Consider the following 21,511-nt stretch of genomic DNA (forward strand, 5'->3'; position numbering starts at 1 on the left):
GTCATATGGACATTGCGCATGCGTGGACACACCTGGTGAATGAACACAGAGTTGGGTAATGATATTACAAGGTCAAATGGTTTAAAAAACCTTGTAAATCATTATACGCGCCACCACGCTCTATATATTTATACGATAATACGCTTCTAGAAGAGCAGACTGTGTTATTACGATACAATTCCAATTTGTTCGATTTAAAATGAAGGTTTTATTTTCTATTTATTGCAATATAATATATATTTAGTTTTACTACTTGAGGGCAGTATGACTACCCATAATTCACAGCGGGGATTTATATATATCGTGATATGGATTGGCGAGAATTGGATGGCCAAATGTTGCTATGGTATTTTAAAGAAGTTTTCCATGTCGACTTATTTACACCAGAAGGAAGGATCTTTGCGATGTTCCTTTAGAGTGAAAGTTACAAAGCAGTGCTTCGTGGATCATTTAGCTAGGCTTGTTAATGCTTTTATGATTAATAATGCAGATATTTTCAATGATTCCCATTTTAAATAGAGTAACTGTGTCCAATAGATTATGGACTTATTTGTATTACTGGTATTGTAAAGTTTTGCTTCTGGTTTATTTTATTTCAGTTATATTTATAATGTTAGTATTTGTATTGTTTTTATCTCACCTGTCAGTAGCTACCTCAGTAGTGCGCTAATAAATAAAGAAAAATAAAATAAAATGTACGACGGGGTTATGATACGGGGAGATATAGATGAAATCAACATGAGGACAGTGTTCTTGTTTTATGATGTACGATGGGGTGTGATTCGGAATATAAAGATGAAATTAACACCATGATTAAAGTGTTCTTGTTCATCATTTTGCGATGTAAGGGTAAAGATACAAATTGAATTTTTGTTTTATGGTGTACGAGGAGCTGTGATAGGGGTTATACTGTTGCAATCAACAGCTATTTGTGTTGATGGATTATTTCCAAATTTGCACGTCTACGTATCATGATAGGTGACGTCTTTCCTGTTTCTTGTTTACTTTAAACGAAGTTATATATTGGTGTTGTTATTGGATAGCCCGTTCGATCATTCGTTCTCTCTCTCATTCACTCACTTAGTCGAGAGAACAATATCGTAAATTCACAATGATAGTAGTGATACAGTAAGGCGGCTATTCCAATTACTGTGTGCCCTGACTCTCAGGGTTGATATAAGAGCATTTACCTTTGTGTGCAATTGTATGGTTTACGAGGGATGATAACAGTGTGTTTTGTTTTGCCTTTGTGTTTACTACGTCAGGGATCGGCTGACTTATAGTCTATCTGCGTCACGGTCGCAACGATACCTCCATTCTTCTCAACCCAACGTCACACCAAGACGTCAAATGACAGATATTCTGTTAACATAACAGCGATATTCTACGCCGGGCCCCAAATGGCCGACATTTCCAAACATATTTCACCACACGCATACTCAACGATCATTGTGCCAGCCGAATGTTTAGTAATAAACAATGGTTGAAACACACGAAAACGAAAAATCGTGAAAGTCTTTCCGGATTGTTCACTTAAGATGTCAAAGTGTAAGGTGAAATAATGTAACAAAGGTTGGATTATACGACCTGTTATTGAACGGGCAAAATCTTCCACCGATCTCTGTAAAAAAGAAATAATTTGCCAGTGTAATGGTCTTGGTAGCAGTGTATTTGTGTGTTCTCTTGATTCACTGTCTAGTATTCTAGCATTTATTTGGATGATCTCACGGTTGCTTTAATGGAAAATAAATTTATGGACAATTTGAGCCGAAGACATGTGTGTAATAGCGCCCTCTATTAAAGATTTGCGCAAACTTTTACATATTTGTAAGATATACGGAGATAAGCATACCATTATCTATAACTCAAAGAAGTATAAATGTATTTACTTCTATTGACACAATTGCATGAAAATTTGCCCATCATTGCATTTATTTAATAATAATGTTGACCAATTTAATTAGCTGGAACATAAAATAACTGGTGACCTGCGAACTTGAATGCGGACAGGGATTGTCAGAAACGTGTGCTCACTGTGACCGTGAATTCAAACTTTTGTTTTTGTAAACATCTGTTCGAGTTTGTATTCCTGCCAGTAATGGTGTACATATATAAAATCGACCCGGATTCCTCAGTAGTAGTAATAGCACTTTTCGTAAACTGCTGGGGTACGACCGTGACTGTTATGCAATCACTTTGTTCATTGAAAACCGTACATTTACAATTACCGGTTTATAAACGAAGCTAATTATGCTTTTATGGATCGTCGTCGAACATCAATCAATACGCATGTTTGTGCCATGTTCAATATTGATGTCAGATGGAAGTCTGATTCAGTACAGTATTGGAACAAGAGTCTACAGTAATGATAGTTTTAATATCCCTACCACTTTACAGTCTGTTATTTAATGTACTTTTGGGTTTCCGTCTTTACGTCACAAACAGTGAAATAACTGTAACAAAAGTTCGATTGTACCACCTGTAATTGTACGAACTATATTACGTTACAAACAGTAAAATAAATGTTACAACGGCTGGAGCGTACCACCTGTAATCCTACGAGCTATATTACGTCACAATGAAATAACTGTTACAACGGTTGGAGTGTACCACCTACAATCCCACGAGTTAAATTACTTCTAGGTGAAATAACTGTCACAAAGCTATGATTGTTCCACTTGTAATCCCACGAGCTATATTACGTCACAGTGAAATAACTGTTACAACGGTTGGAGTGTACCACCTGTAATTGCACGAGCTATATTACGTCACAGTGAAATAACTGTTACAAAGGCTGGAGTGTACCACCTGTAATCCCACGAGCTATATTACATCACAATGAACTAACTGTTACAAAGGTTGGAGTGTACCACCTGTAATCCCACGAGCTATATTACATCATAACGAACTAACTGTTACAAAGGTTGGAGTGTACCACCTGTAATTGCACGAGCTATATTACATCACAATGAACTAACTGTTACAAAGGTTGGAGTGTACCACCTGTAATCCCACGAGCTATATTACATCACAATGAACTAACTGTTACAAAGGTTGGAGTGCACCACCTGTAATTACATGAGCTATTTTACATCACAATGAACTAACTGTTACAAAGGTTGGAGTGTACCACCTGTAATTACACGAGCTATATTACGTCACAGTGAAAAAAACTGTTACAAAGGTTGGAGTGTACCACCTGTAATCCCACGAGCTATATTACATCACAATGAACTAACTGTTACAAAGGTTGGAGTGTACCACCTGTAATCCCACGAGCTATATTACATCACAATTAACTAACTGTTACAAAGGTTGGAGTGTACCACATGTAATCCCACGAGCTATATTACATCACAATGAACTAACTGTTACAAAGGTTGGAGTGTACCACCTGTAATCCCACGAGCTATATTACGTCACAATGAACTAACTGTTACAAAGGTTGGAGTGTACCACCTGTAATTACAGGAGCTATATTACGTCACAGTGAAATAAATGTTACAAAGGTTGGAGTGTATCACCTGTAATCCAACGAGCTATATTACATCACAATGAACTAACTGTTACAAAGGTTGGAGTGTACCACCTGTAATCCCACGAGCTGTATTACATGACAATGAACTAACTGTTACAAAGGTTGGAGTGTACCACCTGTAATTACACGAGCTATATTACGTCACAGTGAAAAAACTGTTACAAAAGTTGGAGTGTACCACCTGTAATCCCACGAGCTATATTACATCACAATGAACTAACTGTTACAAAGGTTGGATTGTACCATCTGTAATTACACGAGCTATATTACGTCACGGTGAAATAACTGTTACAAAGGTTGGAGTGTACCACCTGTAATTACACGAGCTATATTACGTCACGGTGAAATAACTGTTACAAAGGTTGGAGTGTACCACCTGTAATCCCACGAGCTATATTACATCACAATGAACAAACTGTTACAAAGGTTGGAGTGTACCACCTGTAATTACATGAGCGTTATTACATCACAATGAACTAACTGTTACAAAGGTTGGAGTGTACCACATGTAATTACATGAGCTATATTACATCACAATGAACTAACTATTACAAAGGTTGGAGTGTACCACCTGTAATTACACGAGCTATATTACGTCACGGTGAAATAACTGTTACAAATGTTGGAGTGTACCACCTGTAATTGCACGAGCTATATTACATCACAATGAACTAACTGTTACAAAGGTTGGAGTGTACCACCTGTAATTACATGAGCTATATTACATCACAATGAACTAACTGTTACAAAGGTTGGAGTGTACCACATGTAATTACACGAGCTATATTACGTCATGGTGAAATAACTGTTACAAAGGTTGGAGTGTACCACCTGTAATTGCACGAGCTATATTACATCACAATCAACTAACTGTTACAAAGGTTGGAGTGTACCACCTGTAATAGCACCAGCTATATTACGTCACAATGAAATAACTGTTACAACGGCTGGAGTGTACCACCTGTAATAGCACCAGCTATATTACGTCACAATGAACTAACTGTTACAAAGGTTGGAGTGTACCACCTGTAATTACATGAGCTATATTACATCACAATGAACTAACTGTTACAAAGGTTGGAGTGTACCACCTGTAATTACATGAGCTATATTACATCACAATGAACTAACTGTTACAAAGGTTGGAGTGTACCACCTGTAATTACACGAGCTATATTACGTCATGGTGAAATAACTGTTACAAAGGTTGGAGTGTACCACCTGTAATTGCACGAGCTATATTACATCACAATCAACTAACTGTTACAAAGGTTCGAGTGTACCACCTGTAATAGCACCAGCTATATTACATCACAATGAACTAACTGTTACAACGGCTGGAGTGTACCACCTGTAATAGCACCAGCTATATTACGTCACAATGAACTAACTGTTACAAAGGTTGGAGTGTACCACCTGTAATTACAGAGCTATATTACATCACAATGAACTAACTGTTACAAAGGTTGGAGTGTACCACCTGTAATTACACGAGCTATATTACGTCACGGTGAAATAACTGTTACAAAGGTTGGAGTGTACCACCTGTAATTGCACGAGCTATATTACATCACAATGAACTAACTGTTACAACGGTTGGAGTGTACCACCTGTAATTACACGAGCTATATTACGTCACTGTGAAATAACTATCAGAAAGCTTTGGAGTGTACCACCTGTAATCCCACGAACAATACTACGTCACAGTGAAATAACTATCAGAAAGGTTGGATTGTACCACCTGTAATTACACGAGCTATATTACGTCACGGTGAAATAACTGTTACAAAGGTTGGACAGTACCACCTGTAATCCCACGAGCTATATTACGTCACAGTGGAATAACTATCAGAAAGGTTGGAGTGTACCACCTGTAATCCCACGAACAATACTACGTCACAGTGAAATAACTATCAGAAAGGTTGGATTGTACCACCTGTAATTACACGAGCTATATTACGTCACGGTGAAATAACGGTTACAAAGGTTAGACAGTACCACCTGTAATCCCACGAGCTATATTACGTCACAGTGAAACAACTATCAGAAAGGTTGGAGTGTACCACCTGTAATCCCACGAGCTATATTACGTCACAGTGAAATAACTATCAGAAATGTTGGAGTGTACGACCTGTAATAACACGAGCTATATTACGTCACAGTGAAATAACTGTCAGAAAGGTTGGAGTGTACCACCTGTAATCCCACAAACTATATTACGTCACAGTGAAATAACTATCAGAAAGGTTGAATTGTACCACCTGTAATCTCATGAGCTATATTACGTCACAGTGAAATAACTAGCACAAAAGGTTGGAGTGTACCACCTGTAATCGCACGAGCTATATTACATCACGGTGAAATAACTGTTACAAAGGTTGGACAGTACCACCTGTAATCCCACGAGCTATATTACGTCACAGTGAAATAACTATCAGAAAGGTTGGAGTGTACCACCTGTAATCCCACGAGCTATATTACGTCACAGTGAAATAACTATCAGAAAGGTTGGAGTGTACCACCTGTAATCCCACTAGCTATATTACGTCACAGTGAAATAACTGTCAGAAAGGTTGGAGTGTACCACCTGTAATCCCTCGAGCTATATTACGTCACAGTGAAATAACTATCAGAAAGGTTGGAGTGTACCACCTGTAATCCCACGAGTTATATTACGTCACAGTGAAATAACTATCAGAAAGGTTGGAGTGTACAACCTGTAATCCCACGAGCTATATTACGTCACAGTGAAATAACTATCAGAAAGGTTGAATTGTACCACCTGTAATTACACGAGCTATATTACATCACGGTGAAATAACTGTAACAAAGGTTGGACAGTACCACCTGTAATCCCCCCCGAGCTATATTACATCACAATGAAATAACTATCAGAAAGGTTGGATTGTACCACATGTAATTACACGAGCTATATTACGTCACGGTGAAATAACTGTAACAAAGGTTGGACAGTACCACCTGTAATCCCCCCGAGCTATATTACGTCAGAGTGAAATAACTATCAAAAAGGTTGGAGGGTACCACCTGTAATTACATGAACTATATTATGTCACCGTGAAATAACTGTTACAAAGGTTGGATTGTACCACCTGTAATTACACGAGCTATATTACGTCACAATGAACTAACTGTTATAAAGGTTGGAGTGTACCACCGGTAATCCCACGAGCTATATTACGTCACGGTGAAATAACTGTAACAAAGGTTGGACAGTACCACCTGTAATCCCACGAGCTATATTACGTCACAGTGAAATAACTTTCAGAAATGTTGGAGTGTACCACCTGTAATTACATGAGCTATATTACGTCACGGTGAAATAACTGTTACAAAGGTTGGACAGTACCACCTGTAATCCCACGAGCTATATTACGTCACAGTGGAATAACTATCAGAAAGGTTGCAGTGTACCACCTGTAATCCCACGAACAATACTACGTCACAGTGAAATAACTATCAGAAAGGTTGGAGTGTACCACCTGTAATCGCACGAGCTATATTACGTCACAGTGAAATAACTTTCAGAAATGTTGGAGTGTACCACCTGTAATTACATGAGCTATATTACGTCACGGTGAAATAACGGTTACAAAGGTTAGACAGTACCACCTGTAATCCCACGAGCTATATTACGTCACAGTGAAATAACTATCAGAAAGGTTGGAGTGTACCACCTGTAATCCCACGAGCTATATTACGTCACAGTGAAATAACTATCAGAAAGGTTGGAGTGTACCACCTGTAATCCCACGAGCTATATTACGTCACAGTGAAATAACTGTCAGAAAGGTTGGAGTGTACCACCTGTAATCCCACGAACTATATTACGTCACAGTGAAATAACTATCAGAAAGGTTGAATTGTACCACCTGTAATCTCATGAGCTATATTACGTCACAGTGAAATAACTAGCACAAAAGGTTGGAGTGTACCACCTGTAATCGCACGAGCTATATTACATCACGGTGAAATAACTGTTACAAAGGTTGGGTAGTACCACCTGTAATCCCACGAGCTATATTACGTCACAGTGAAATAACTATCAGAAAGGTTGGAGTGTACCACCTGTAATCCCACGAGCTATATTACGTCACAGTGAAATAACTATCAGAAAGGTTGGAGTGTACCACCTGTAATCCCACTAGCTATATTACGTCACAGTGAAATAACTGTCAGAAAGGTTGGAGTGTACCACCTGTAATCCCTCGAGCTATATTACGTCACAGTGAAATAACTATCAGAAAGGTTGGAGTGTACCACCTGTAATCCCACGAGTTATATTACGTCACAGTGAAATAACTATCAGAAAGGTTGGAGTGTACAACCTGTAATCCCACGAGCTATATTACGTCACAGTGAAATAACTATCAGAAAGGTTGAATTGTACCACCTGTAATTACACGAGCTATATTACATCACGGTGAAATAACTGTAACAAAGGTTGGACAGTACCACCTGTAATCCCCCCCGAGCTATATTACATCACAATGAAATAACTATCAGAAAGGTTGGATTGTACCACATGTAATTACACGAGCTATATTACGTCACGGTGAAATAACTGTAACAAAGGTTGGACAGTACCACCTGTAATCCCCCCGAGCTATATTACGTCAGAGTGAAATAACTATCAAAAAGGTTGGAGTGTACCACCTGTAATTACATGAACTATATTATGTCACCGTGAAATAACTGTTACAAAGGTTGGATTGTACCACCTGTAATTACACGAGCTATATTACGTCACAATGAACTAACTGTTATAAAGGTTGGAGTGTACCACCGGTAATCCCACGAGCTATATTACGTCACGGTGAAATAACTGTAACAAAGGTTGGACAGTACCACCTGTAATCCCACGAGCTATATTACGTCACAGTGAAATAACTTTCAGAAATGTTGGAGTGTACCACCTGTAATTACATGAGCTATATTACGTCACGGTGAAATAACTGTTACAAAGGTTGGACAGTACCACCTGTAATCCCACGAGCTATATTACGTCACAGTGGAATAACTATCAGAAAGGTTGCAGTGTACCACCTGTAATCCCACGAACAATACTACGTCACAGTGAAATAACTATCAGAAAGGTTGGAGTGTACCACCTGTAATCGCACGAGCTATATTACGTCACAGTGAAATAACTTTCAGAAATGTTGGAGTGTACCACCTGTAATTACATGAGCTATATTACGTCACGGTGAAATAACGGTTACAAAGGTTAGACAGTACCACCTGTAATCCCACGAGCTATATTACGTCACAGTGAAATAACTATCAGAAAGGTTGGAGTGTACCACCTGTAATCCCACGAGCTATATTACGTCACAGTGAAATAACTATCAGAAAGGTTGGAGTGTACCACCTGTAATCCCACGAGCTATATTACGTCACAGTGAAATAACTGTCAGAAAGGTTGGAGTGTACCACCTGTAATCCCACGAACTATATTACGTCACAGTGAAATAACTATCAGAAAGGTTGAATTGTACCACCTGTAATTACACGAGCTATATTACGTCATGGTGAAATAACTGTAACAAAGGTTGGACAGTACCACATGTAATCCCACGAGCTATATTACGTCACAGTGAAATAACTATCAGAAAGGTTGGAGTGTACCACCTGTAATCCCCCGAGCTATATTACGTCACAGTGAAAAAACTATCAGAAAGGTTGGAGTGTACCACCTGTAATCCCACGAGCTATATGACGTCACAGTGAAATAACTATCAGAAAGTTTGGATTGTACTACATGTAATTACACGAGCTATATTACGTCACGGTGAAATAACTGTAACAAAGGTTGGACAGTACCACCTGTAATCCCCCCGAGCTATATTACGTCACAGTGAAATAACTATCAGAATGGTTGGATTGTACCACCAGTAATCCCACGAGCTATATTACGTCACGGTGAATTAACTGTTACAAAAGTTGGAATGTACCACCTGTAATTACATGAACTATATTACGTCACGGTGAAATAACTGTTACAAAGGTTGGATTGTACAGCCTGTAATTACACAAGCTATATTACATTACAATGAACTAAGTGTTACAAAGGTTGGAGTGTGCCACCGGTAATCACACGAGCTATATTACGTCACGGTGAAATAACTGTTACAAAGGTTGGAGTGTACCACTTGTAATTACATGAGCTATATTACGTCACGGTGAAATAACTGTTACAAAGGTTGGACAGTACCACCTGTAATCCCACGAGCTATATTACGTCACAGTGGAATAACTATCAGAAAGGTTGGAGTGTACCACCTGTAATCCCACGAACAATACTACGTCACAGTGAAATAACTATCAGAAAGGTTGGATTGTACCACCTGTAATTACACGAGCTATATTACGTCACGGTGAAATAACGGTTACAAAGGTTAGACAGTACCACCTGTAATCCCACGAGCTATATTACGTCACAGTGAAATAACTATCAGAAATGTTGGAGTGTACCACCTGTAATCCCACGAACTATATTACGTTACAGTGAAATAACTATCAGAAAGGTTGGATTGTACCACCTGTAATTACACGAGCTATATTACGTCACGGTGAAATAAATGTAACAAAGGTTGGACAGTACCACCTGTAATCCCCCCGAGCTATATTACGTCACAGTGAAATAACTATCAGAAAGGTTGGATTGTACCACATGTAATTACACGAGCTATATTACGTCACGGTGAAATAACTGTAACAAAGGTTGGACAGTACCACCTGTAATCCCCCCGAGCTATATTACGTCACAGTGAAATAACTATCAGAAAGGTTGGATTGTACCACATGTAATTACACGAGCTATATTACGTCACGGTGAAATAACTGTTACAAAGGTTGGACAGTACCACCTGTAATCCCCCCGAGCTATATTACGGCACAGTGAAATAACTATCAGAAAGGTTGGATTGTACCACCTGTAATCCCACGAGCTATATTACATCACACTGAAATAACTATCAGAAAGGTTGAATTGTACCACCTGTAATTACATGAGCTATATTACGTCACAGTGAAATAACTATCAGAAAGGTTGGAGAGTACCACCTGTAATTACACGAGCTATATTACGTCACGGTGAAATAACGGTTACATAGGTTGGAGTGTACCACCTGTAATTACATGAGCTATATTACGTCACAGTAAAATAACTATCAGAAAGGTTGGATTGTACCACCTGTAATTACATGAGCTATATTACGTCACGGTGAAATAACTGTTACAAAGGTTGGACAGTACCACCTGTAATCCCACGAGCTATATTACATCACAGTGAAATAACTATCAGAAAGGTTGGAGTGTACCACCTGTAATCCCACGAGATATATTACGTCACACTGAAATAACTATCAGAAATGTTGGATTGTACCACCTGTAATTACATGAGCTATATTACGTCACAGTGAAATAACTATCAGAAAGGTTGGAGTGTACCACCTGTAATTACACGAGCTATATTACGTCACGGTGAAATAACTATCAGAAATGTTGGATTGTACCACCTGTAATTACATGAGCTATATTACGTCACAGTGAAATAACTATCAGAAAGGTTGGAGTGTACCACCTGTAATTACACGAGCTATATTACGTCACGGTGAAATAACGGTTACATAGGTTGGAGTGTACCACCTGTAATTACATGAGCTATATTACGTCACAGTGAAATAACTATCAGAAATGTTGGATTGTACCACCTGTAATTACATGAGCTATATTACGTCACGGTGAAATAACTGTTACAAAGGTTGGACAGTACCACCTGTAATCCCACGAGCTATATTACGTCACAGTGAAATAACTATCAGAAAGGTTGGAGTGTACCACCTGTAATCCCACGAGTTATATTACGTCACAGTGAAATAACTGTAACAAAGTTTGGACAGTACCACCTGTAATCCCACGAGCTACATTACCTCACAGTGAAATAACTATCAGAAAGGTTGGAGTGTACCACCTGTAATCCCACGAGCTATATTACATTACGGTGAAATAACTGTAACAAAATTTGGACAGTACCACCTGTAATCCCACGAGCTATATTACGTCACAGTGAAATAAATATCTGAAAGGTTGGAGTGTACCAGCTGTAATCCAACGAGCTATATTACGTCACAGTGAAATAACTATCAGAAAGGTTGGAGTGTACCACTTGTAATCCCACGAGCTATATTACGTCACAGTGAAATAACTATCAGAAAGGTTGGAGTGTACCACCTGTAATCCCACGAACTATATTACGTCACAGTGAAATAACTATCAGAAAGGATGAATTGTACCACCTGTAATTACACGAGCTATATTACGTCACGGTGAAATAACTGTAACAAAGGTTGGACAGTACCACCTGTAATCTCTCCCCCCCCCCGAGCTATATTACGTCACAGTGAAATAACTATCAGAAAGGTTGGATTGTACCACCTGTAATTACACGAGCTATATTACGTCACGGTGAAATAACTGTAACAAAGGTTGGACAGTACCACCTGTAATCCCCCCCCCCCCAAGCTATATTACGTCACAGTGAAATAACTATCAGAAAGGTTGGAATGTACCACCTGTAATTACACGAGCTATATTATGTCACGGTGAAATAACTGTAAGAAAGGTTGGACAGTACCACCTGTAATCCCACCCCGAGCTATATTACGTCACAGTGAAATAACTATCATAAAGGTTGGAGTGTACCACCTGTAATTACACGAGCTATATTACGTCACGGTGAAATAACGGTTACAAAGGTTGGAGTGTACCATCTGTAATTACTTGAGCTATATTACGTCACAGTGAAATAACTATCAGAAAGGTTGGAGTGTACCACCATTAGAGCAGTCTGAAGTTGCGTTTGTGTTGAGTTTGGCCTGACAACGTCATTTGCATAACATCGAACGCCATTCCGGCTTCGCCGTCCTTACATCACCTGCAGTCTGCTACTCCAATCTTAGTCCGAGTTATAATGTACTAGGATATTATGGTCAGGATTACCGACACTCGGATCATGCTATTGTAGAATGTTTGACAAAAACATTAGCTACACAGGTTGTATAGCTTTTATAAAAGTGTAACAACGCGTCGGGTTACAACATTTTGTATTGACCAATGAGTAAGAAACAACGTTCAGAGTGCGTACTTGTGGTGCACCTGTTGGCAAACTAGTTCTGAAAGCGAAAGTGCTATTTTAGCTGAACTTTTCTTCCTATCGTCTTCAAAATAAATTTACAATATTATGGTTATTAACAAAATGCCGGAATTAAGGTTATCGTACGCCTTGGGATATACTCCGCGATTATTTGGCCTGTGTTTTCTTTGATTAGGTGGAAAGTTACAAGTATAAATAACGTGAATACAACAACGAACATTATTTTAACGCCCAACGGTTACAGGGCTAGGCTTTTGATAACATTGTATATTGGTGTGCTAAATATTCATAACTGATTCTATGTTCATAATTGTAATAGTTTCCGTATAATTTATATTTATCATTGAAGAGACCATTTATACTAGATACTTGATGCCCAGTTGTAAGTTTATTCTTGTATGAAATAAATTAATAATAAACTAGTTGCGGCGAGTTACTAGTCAATACGACGGAATATAATGTGATTTTCAAAATTAGGACTAAATGTATTATAGGGTAGTGTTCATTCAAGAAATTAATTCAAACTTTCTTAATTATTTTAGTGGCATATATAATGCGCTCAACTAAATGATGTGACAGTCCCACGAATGTCACGAATTTGTAAGTGTGCGCTATAGAATTGTTAAGTGTACAACAAACGTCACAATTGCGTGAAATTAGTCAGATCGAAACGTGTCCCAGTGTCGGCGACAGGCTTTGTAAACGGTTATGTTTTGGTTAGTAGAGTAGACATTTATGATAAACAAATACATTGTTGCAAACATAACGCCCAACCGTCAACCGTACGTAATATAAATAAGTGACGGTAAATGTTGTATTGGCGACGCACATCTGTGTTAGGCTAGTTTATAGAGGGGCATAGCTCTTCTGTGTCGATAAAAATATATTAAAATAAAAATTTGAAGACACCAACTAAAAAACCACCACAAAGACTAAACGCCGACACAAAAAGAGCAACGGATCCAGGGGCGGTGTCCAAACTTTAAAATCGCCAGACTAAGTTAATGATTGTTTTATATTATACAAAAACAAATTGAATAATTTTTTTCAACGGGGGGCGGCGGACGCCAAGAACACCCCCCTACATCCGCCACTGAACGGATCCATAGCTACATCAAACTGTTAAACTTGTTAAAACACGGTATATCTCTTTCTGGAGGATGTGGTGGCCCTAAAAAGGGCCGTTTTGTACAGTTGTTGAGCTAAACGCCAAACGAACAGATATCCTGTTGCATTGAAGAATGATCTAGTATCAGCTGGTGTAATTTCCTCAACGGCAGAGTATATAGCATACGGAAAATTTTCAGAGCTGATTAAAGACAACGGTGGTCGCTCTAAACACCTTTTTATTTTGTTAAAACAAAATTCAACTGCGTTGAACTCTGGGGAGTATGTTGGCGTAAATACTGCGGAAGTCAAGCAAGTGTTCAAAACGTAATAAAAAAGACGCCGCGACCGGTGCGCGTGGCCCAATCAATTGACTAGCTGTAAGCTAACTTGTCAAACGAAAATATCGACGCGCCAAACTGAAAAGGTTGACGCGCCAAAATAAAAATGATAAACCACGCCCACTGCTTCAAAACAACCTGTTCACGTGCGGTGCAAGACAAAATGAAGTTTAGCAGAGATTTAAGGCCGTTTCAAACGCCAATCAGAGAAAATCAACTGGAATCATGGCTCCAAAATATTGACTCCGAACTTTTAAAGTACGTTTCTGCCTTACGAAGGGCTGGATATACCAGTTTACGGGCACGCTTAACAGCGGAAGACCTACAGGACTTTTTACAGGGAATCCCTACGGGACATAAAAGACTGTTACTTTACGAATCGTCCAAACTAATTAATGAACTGCACCGTGTCCATATTTTGATGTATAATTTTAGCATAACTAATTCCTTCCAAGCTAACCATTAAATGTAAAGTCACAGTGGGTGTCTTCATATACCGTTGAATTTCGACTGCTCGTTCACCAATTAGAGCGTGTCCGTAGCGAGGGTTCAAATCCTTACTCAATTTGATGCCGGCTTCATCAAAAAACTGGATTGTATTTGGGTCTTGGGTGTGCAGAAAATTTACATATTCATCGCAATATGCTATGTTAGCGTCCCGGTGTTGGTGTTTTGTAAGTCCATCGGCCGCCTGACAATCGGGTTCGAACTGTCCGCCCAATAGTAGTGATCGAAACATTTTCTACAACTTCACCATGTTCATTGATATGGTCTGCAATAGCACGATACGTTATAGATTGTTGTAATCTTTTCAAACTTTCGATCAGCTCCAAGTCACCATCACCAAGCTTATGGTAAAAACCTCTGTTGCGCTTGCTTGATCTACAATGAACGAATCGCTGCTATATTTTACGAATGCCCGGGTCACTGAAGCGATACTTCTCGGCTATTTCACGGAAAGATTAACAATTCCCATTGACCGGATCTCCCCCGTTCAACAATATGTCAGTTAGAATAATATTTTGTAGCTCCTCCGATGTTTCAGCACCTCGTTTAAATTTTCTGCCCGTGTTACTCACGTTACCGGCCATGTTTCAGTAGTCAGCTGACGAGTTTGATGTGCTCAGAAGCAGTGGGCGTGGTTTAACGTTTTTACTTTGGCGCGTCAACCTTTTCAGTTTGGCGCGTCGATGTTTTCGTTTGACAAGTTAGCTGACAGCTAGTCAATTGATTGGGCCTCGCGCAGCGATGGCGGCGTCTTTTTTATTACGTTTTGAACACTTGCTTGACTTCCGCAGTATGACGTTAATGCCTTGTTGGTTCAACCACATCTCTAAAACTTGTGAAACTTGGCTGTGGTGTATAGGCGCGTTGTCTAATATTAGAATGTCACCAGGATGCAGCGCCTGTACACCATAATCGCTGACGGTGTCCACACACTGTTTAATAAAATCACCAAACGTGACTGAATTCGATGGCCCTTCAACAACCTGTACATGCGATAGATACCCCATCGAGACCCATGAGTAAATTCAAAGTCATGTTAGGACTGCGATCATAGCGTACTACATCAACACAACGTAGGCCCTTAAGCGAGTGTCCGTATCTGGGTTTACCATGGTCGTTCAATTTAAACCCACTTTCATCCATAAATTTCAGTCGTCTTGGTTCTATGGTGTGCAATAAATCCAAATACGCCTGTGTGTACATAAGGTTACCAAGGGAAAAGCGTTGACTTGCTGACCGAACAGTACGCTTATAGCTCCAACTACCGCCGGTAAATCGTTTTTTGATAGCTCGGTCGATAGTTTTAACCGATACACTTGTAGCTGACACTGTTTCGAGACTTTCTTTCATATGTTTAGATGAAACTGTTGGTCTTTTAACTTTCAAACTTTCTAGGTATGCTACGTCCACGTGTAGCAAAGCAGCTGGTCTGCCTACCGTTTCAGAAACACAGCGGTTGCATGAACCAGTTCTCACGTAACGATCCCATACCTTTTTCGTGCCCGAGTTAGAAAGTCTGTACCGCTTCGAAATTGAAGTTAGAACTCCTCTCGGTATTTCACCGGTGCTAGCATCACCACCACCGGTTTTGATGTCGGCAATTACCAATAAAGCAAGATCTTTACTCAACGTTTTACCATTTTGAAAGTGGCGACCATTTACGTTGATATTCATATTCACTGACGCGCGGATAGGCTATGTGACCGTTGGTAAGATTTGGCGGGGTGGGTGAATTTAGGGAAAAGCAGAAATCGGAATAAGGGGTGGGCCATTAGAAAATTTGGGTGGGTGTGAGATAGCAAATCACTGCAAAATATTTTTGTCCTTTCCTTGCTTCTGTTTTTCTATGATGAATACTAAATATGGTGTTTTTTCACTGTGAAATAATTGGTATTTTTTTTCAATTCTGCCATCGCTCCTCAGAATTTTTAACGGCTAACTACACAAACAATGAATATTTTTCGTAAAACGAATACTCATCAAATTCGCGTGAGTTTACCAACAATTCAAACTGGTCCAACGATTTTCTGCAACATAATCGCAATATGAGAACATTTGTTTCTGCTGTGAAACGTTAATAACATATAATACATACTGGCTTTTTGAAAGCCTTGTTCATGATCGCAAAGTTCATAATTGATGATATCTCATCAGGCCGGCCTGCTTGCAATCATATAAGATCGAATGTGCAATATGTGCATGTGCATCTGTTCGTGTTCAAAATAAATGAATACAATCTCCAATGAGCATCACTGTTATAATACACAACATAACTTAGCACATAAGTAAAGAACACGATTTATTAACACTTAATAACAATGCATTGCATACAAAAATAAACCAAAATACACCTGTAGTGGTAGTATATTTAAAGAGAAAGCCAAAACTGTATTGTGTATGGCGTCACAATATAACATCAGACCGGACTAAACTTTTCATTCAAATATAGAATCAGAAATATAGCATTAGAAATGTAGTTTATATTGTTACAATTGCAATGTCAATTGATAACAATATAATATTATAACCCATACTTTCGGTTATGTTTATCAAATCAACCAAGGTTGGGATAACACAAAGGGTATACAATTAAATGAACACTGTACGACATCGTCATACGCGAAGTCTAAAAATAACATATCAAGTGAATTACTTACTACATAGAGGTATAAACAGTACCTCCATTCTAAAACAACTTACATTGGCTTACACCAAAAGTATTTAAAAAGTTATGTTAACGAGTGTTATGTACTTGTTTGCCTTTTCTTACTGTCAACATAAAACGATACGACAGTCAACACCAACAATGTTACGCGACTGTAGATTTCTTACATAACAAATGAAGCAATCATGGCAGTTTGTTTTTCATTCTTACACAAACGTGCATACATGGCCTAACACCAATCGAGCGCTGACTTCCCCTTATAATGTAATCAAAATTATAGAAAGCTAAAATTTCAGCAGCTATTTTCACATTGATTTCAGAAAATATGATTACGAGTAATGTCCACATTGCTGTGCAACATTTATCACAGTGTATTTAAAACAAATAAAAGTCAACACGTGTAAACGGTATGATGGAAATTGATGATTATTTTTCATCTAAATTGCTATTAACGGTATATGGCGGTGGTGGTGGCGTAGAAGGGAGTGAATCTGTCGGCAATGGCTGTGTCACCACAGGTTGTATTTCCGGTCTACTCATCACCGAATCACTTGGCAACTGATATGTGTGTTCTGGTACATACATGGGGCTAGTCAAGGTGCCAGGCGGCTGATAATTTCCAAGCGAGCTGTCTTGTGCTGATCGAGGCTGCTGTTGAATTTGGGTAAACAAATCATTGTTGGTAGGGTACTGGGACGGTGGAACCATCATTCGTAGATTGTATGCATTCGGAATTCCTGTAAATGATCCACCATAATATAGTTGTTGGTTCATGAGTCCATGATATATGTACGGATTTGTGTAGTATTGTACTTGTGGAACGCTTGGCGTAACAGACTGTTGAGATATTAAACTTTGTTGAATAGCTATTTCTAATTGTTTGTTTTCCTCAGCATAATTCCGTGGAGGAAAGCTAATTGCACCGCTATTTCCAGAGTCGGTGTCTAGCAATGTGCCAATAATATGACTTGAAGAATTTGTGTTAATGTCACTTTTGTCGCGAGTGGGGGATGGGAATCGAACACTGTATTTAGGATCGTTCTCCAGCAACTCGCGAACGCGATCTTTTGGTTTACGCTTGGTAGTTTACCAAGAATCCGTGTGTTATGTCTATTTATTATCTGACTGAAGTTATCTTTCTCGCGACTCAAATCCTTTGGCAATTTTCCCGAATAATGTCCTTTCAAAATAGAAATGTCCTTGTTCAGGAGATGTCGTTTAGGCTGCAGTCCTGAAGATGTGTTAACAAGGTATTTTTCTTGATCACTCCGAATTAAATAGCTTTCGACTTGTCTTTCGAAAGATGAACAGAGACTCAGATTCAACTCACGCTTTTGCTGAAGCTCTGTTTCCGTTTTCCTAATAGATTTACTCAGGTCGTCGCGATGCTTAGCTAGTACATTAATTACAGATCTTTCATCTGCATGGTCCGGGTGTGTTATATCACCACAGATTTCAGCAGACTTACACGATTCATACGGGCAGTTGCGACGTGTATGTGTTTCGCGTAGATGACATTTACCGCATCGTGTTCTACTTGTATCGGATGGAAACGGGGAGGAGTACTTTTTGTTTTCCTCAGTCAGATTAGACACCACAATCTCAAGTTCGCTGTGCAGGTCATCTAATTCGCCTTCTTTAATTGCAATGTCAAGTTCTAGAGGAGACCTGTAAACGAAATCAGAATCTTTCGTCTCGTCCGGACAGATTGCAGCTCGTTTGGCTGGACTGGAGAAATCAAGTTGTTTGGGTTGGTGCTGCGTTGGTGTCTTTCTGTTGGTCACGTGGATTAGCAGGCTTATTTGGAAGCATCACAGGAGAACAACCCTCTACTACTTGGACTTTTATCCGTCTGCAGTCTGCACCGGGAACTACCAAGGAGCATCGAAACATGTCACCGATGTCAAACATGTTGTCTGAGAGAGTTATGGCCGTGTTTTCGTCGTTTATAAATACGAGTTGAAAAATACAGTCCGATAATGACAGGATATTTTTTTTCACGTTACGAATCAATTCGTCATAGCCAACCTGGCGCTCCAGGTAGAATTGTCGAACTTTTCCCCTGTAGTTTACTTGTATCTGGTACGCCATACTCGCTCGAAGAAGACACTACAATTCCCCAGACTATTTCGCACACACAAATCCTTTTCCAATGATTACTGAACGTGTGTTCAGAGAAACTTCCACTTCCTGAATTCAGATGGGTCCCAGACTGGGGTGCCAAACCGGGGTGTCAGGTAGCTCCAGCTTATTACAGGATTTAGTTATCGATATATTTCGAAAATTGTCGAACCGTTACCGTCCAAATCTTGTTTTTATACAAACGATCCCTGTCACATTCCGGGTTTGTTCGGCACAAATGAGATCACAGTTACCACTCCTTTGAGTAAAATGGTTTGTCTCGTTAACCTCCGCCTTTTCGTCGCTGATTGTTTTTAAAATGTAGCCAGTTTGTTATTACAGTTATATCGGCCGACAAGCAATTGACGGCACCAGGTGCCTGGCAGGACAGGCCGGCAGGACAAACGCACAATCAATCAAACGGACCGACCGTTCCAAACTAATTTCACGCAATTATGCCGTTCGTTGTATGTGGCTTTGATCGACTTCATAGACATTTGAACGTACCTATCACTATATTGTTTATTTTACAAACAATTGAATTCTGGTATGAAATGTAAATTTTATAATGGTTTATTTTCTATGTAGAAAAAAATGTAAAGAGCTAGTGCACGTACAACTATGGGTATTACAGATTACTTTGTTTGTAACTTCGTTGTGCAACATGCATCGGTCTGTCAATGGTGAATTTCGACTGTGAAGCAGAGAGTGGTATGTCTCTGAGTCCGCCTGTCTCTCTAAGTCTGAGTCTGTCTATATCTAGATCTCTAAGACTATCTGTCTGAGTCTATCTCAGTCTGTCCCTAAAGTAGCATGTCTTTTTATAAGGTAAATCACGTGATTCAAAACGATACATCATATGACTCAAAATACATTTTATGATGGGACAATGATTCAATACACCCGCATACGTTTCCCGAAAATATGTTGAATAATTATTATTTGAATATTCTTTTAGATGAACAGTAAATCTGATTAAACCCACTATCACTGTGTTTAAAGGAGGAGAAACTGAAACTTTATGAAAACAATATTTACAACAATGAGATTGTCACAAAATTACCTTGTAGTCGTGTTTTCCTGGTTGGTGTCGTGGTTTCATACTATATAGATTAAATAATAGATTGTAATTGTGTTTCCATCACGCTCCACGGCACTGGAATATAGGGATTCCATCCATGCTCCATGACTTAATACGTATTAGATACCTATGGTTTCAGGGAAACCCGGGTCCAATAAGGCCAAGTATATTTAAACTTACACCTGAGCCTTATTCATCATAAACATGTACAAGTAGGCATGTGTAAGTTTAGAACCTGATTGATTGAACAACACCCAAGGCAAAAACAGAAAATGTATACAAGTCTATATAATCTCAAATTAGTCGAAGACGAATATCAGTTTTTGTTACTATGTCCCCTTTATATACTGAGCTTATGATTAAGTATAATGCCCAGTCATTCTTAAACCCACAACATATATGTAAATTGTGCTCGCTTCTAGCCTGTTGTTACCATAATGACATCATATGGTTCACACGTCGTTGCAGTATTAGTTAGGATCAACAACTTGCATGTTTGAAGTAGACGTTATAAACATATATTACAGGAATTACATAAATATATTGTTTACTATTGTATTCAGTAGTAGAAATTTCGCAATGCTTTAACCGTGAGACACATCGCCGGTAATCACGTGATCGCGCAAACGGCTGCAGCGATTGGCTGATCGCATGTTTACTCTGTTTTTAATAAAGCTGGATTCAATATTCTATTGCGATTTCGTCTACTTTTATACCGGTATCCTGTAGTAGTGAATAATAGCAATGGAATATATATGTGTTTACATAACCAGTACCATAATCGTGAATATGTGCTACAAACTTGATTATTCTGTCAAGATAAGTGACCTGATTCAATAATCTTACCAAGTACGCAATTTATTCGACTCAGTATTCCATGACGTCGATCAAGCTTACACTTCAGTAATCCCAGATTCGCTCTAGCATTTATTTTTCGTCATTGCGACACTGTAAATGCCTGTTTGACTATCTGACG

The sequence above is a fragment of the Saccoglossus kowalevskii genome, chromosome 1 (assembly GCF_978046115.1).
Source record: "Saccoglossus kowalevskii chromosome 1, keSacKowa6.1, whole genome shotgun sequence".
Classification (NCBI taxonomy): Eukaryota; Metazoa; Hemichordata; class Enteropneusta; family Harrimaniidae; genus Saccoglossus; species Saccoglossus kowalevskii.